Raw genomic sequence first — 2,671 nt, forward strand, 5'->3', positions numbered from 1 at the left:
GATCTTTCAAAAGCTCTGAAAGCCCACCCTCTCTAAAGTTAGTTTGAAAAGCTGTCTTTTGGTGCCATCTTCAGGCTTTTCATAATCTCCTGGCAAGAAAATCAAATGAAGTGTTTCATATGTATTTCTTTTATTTCAAACATCTGTATTATTGCTTCCCATTAAAAAAAACCTCGTAGGAGTTTCCAATAAAATGCAAATCATTAAGAGTATATTAAAACTTGTAATACCAACACCATTATCACATGATATAAAATATACAAAATAAAATAAGCCATAACTTGGTAAAGGGAATAAACACAGCAATAAAAACTAAACAAAAAAAACCCACAGCAGCATTTAATGTACTTTTAAAAGATCTGGGAAAATAGAAATACCTTCAAAAGTTGCTGAAAAGACAAGCAAGTATCTCACAGGGGAAGACAATCCGAAGTTGGGGGGAGGCTACCATTTAAAAGGCCTTCTTCTGGGTAGCCCCTCAGCATGGGAGGGCACCCAAGAGGCCCTTCCAAGACGATCCCGTGGAACAGGTAAGAACATACAAGAACATGCAGTTCCTTCAGACATTAGGGTCCTAAGTCATAAAGTGCTTTATAGGTTCAAACCAGGACCTTCCATTTGGACCGGAAACAAACTGGGAGCTAAAGGAGGTAACGAAGAACTGGCATGGTACGTTCACATTGCCCAATTTTGTCAGTTCTCCTGTTGCAGAATTTTGTACCACTGTAGGAGTTTCTCCAAGGGCAGCTCCACCAGAAAGCAGAGCAGGGAAAGTTATGGCAAGCCCCGTCCCACAATGACATCTCTTCACAAGCCTCTCCTGTACACGCCTGCCTCATGGGCTGGATCTTGCTTAGTGACTTTACTGCACATGCTTAGGTGCTGCAAAAGCACATCTTCTTTCTTTCTTGCTGGCAAAATACAGCCTGGCCAGCTTGTTTTCAGCCAGTAATTGCCAATTGCTGGCTGAGAACAGACCCACAGCAAGCTTGTTTCTTTGCCAGCAAGGAATAATGAGACTGCTTTTTTTTTTGCCACTCTCTGCAGGTTTTTAATTTTTTTTTTTTCAAGGAATCAAGCTGACTATAGTGAGGGTGTCCATGAGCCTCCCATAGATGCAAAATGCCTAATGTGTGCGTGTGTGTAGCTGCCTTCTTCCCCCTACATTTATACTTACCCAGAATAGTACTTATAAATCCCGAATACCTGAACACTTACATGATCATACTTACAGTATACGATGTTCAAACATGATCCTACCTATACATTTTGGAGTGGGGATCTTCCCATCAGTTCCTGGCATGGAATCATTTCAGTGTTCGCCTTCTGAGTGGGTTCATCGGGTGCAACCATCCAGATATATATGGGCAGCCTGTTTTGTGGTTAGTTTGAGTGTTATCAGTGTTCTTGGCTGCTACTTTATGCTATTTCTGTTTTTAATTTTGGTTGTTTTTATCCTTCACCCAGGTCTTTGGTGAGGGAGAGTGGGACCCCTCACTTCATCACATTGCCATCTTTTATCTTTAATGTTTTATTGATCTAATTGTAATTTCTTTGATTGTGACCCACCCAGAGTTGTTGAGTCGGGCGGCATACAATAATAATAATGACAGCACTTAGAAAATCTGTGCATTGACAAATTTCCATCTGTCAATTACAAAAGGCCACACTGCTTGGATCCGCATGCCGATAAATTACGACATCCTTGGTTCTTGGGAAGAACTTGATGTGAATGAAGGCCAACACCAGCGAACTTATATGCTGCCTGACTCTCAATGACTCTGGGCAGTTCACAACAAGCAAACAAGAAATTACAATAAAACAAAAAATAAAGAAAATAATGATGATGCTGATTTATTAAACTTGTATGTCACCCTACTCTCAACTACTCTGGGTGGTTCACAACAATCAATCAAAGAAATTACAATAAAACATAAAAAATAAAGAAAATAACAGTAATAATAATCTTTTAAACTTGTACACTACCTGACTCTTGACGACTCTGGGCAGTTCACAACAAATTTTAATGTTTTACAATAAAACATTAAAAAAATAAAGGAAAATCATCATCATCATCGTTATCGTTAAAAATCATCATCATTCAAAAATAAAGGAAAATCGTTTGCTGCCCAGTTTATGTATACGAGAGAGTCAACCATATAAATTTATTAAATAACTGAATAGAGGTGGATGAACACATCTCTGTAGTTGCAGCTGGGGCCCTGGGCGTGAGGTAGAGCCTTTCTCCTGGCTGTGTGGATGACTGGTTAGATAATGCCGTATGTTTTACTTTTTATACGGTGTTTTATGTACTTTTATCGTCAGCCGCCTAGAGTCTCGTAACAGGGAGATGGGCGCTTGCAGAAATCGAATGGACACATACATGCATCAATAAAACTCCCAGCGGGGCCGCTGGAGAAGGACGATGGGACTTGTAGTTCCCCTGGCCATCTCCTACCTGTCTGGTTTAAGAGGCCGTCGGGGGGCCGCGGGTTTTAGGGCGCGTCCTCCCGGCCGCAGAAAGCCCCTGCCGGTCCTTTCGGGTGGAAAGCCCGAACGCCCGCCTCGGCTGCGGGACTACACTTCCCATGCCGGCGGGGAGAGCGATGGGAGGTGCAGTCCGCCGCGCCGCGCCTCGCCGCCCGCGCGGGGCCTGGCCTGCCCGGAAATG

The sequence above is a fragment of the Candoia aspera genome, chromosome 13 (assembly GCF_035149785.1).
Source record: "Candoia aspera isolate rCanAsp1 chromosome 13, rCanAsp1.hap2, whole genome shotgun sequence".
Lineage (NCBI taxonomy): Eukaryota > Metazoa > Chordata > Lepidosauria > Squamata > Boidae > Candoia > Candoia aspera.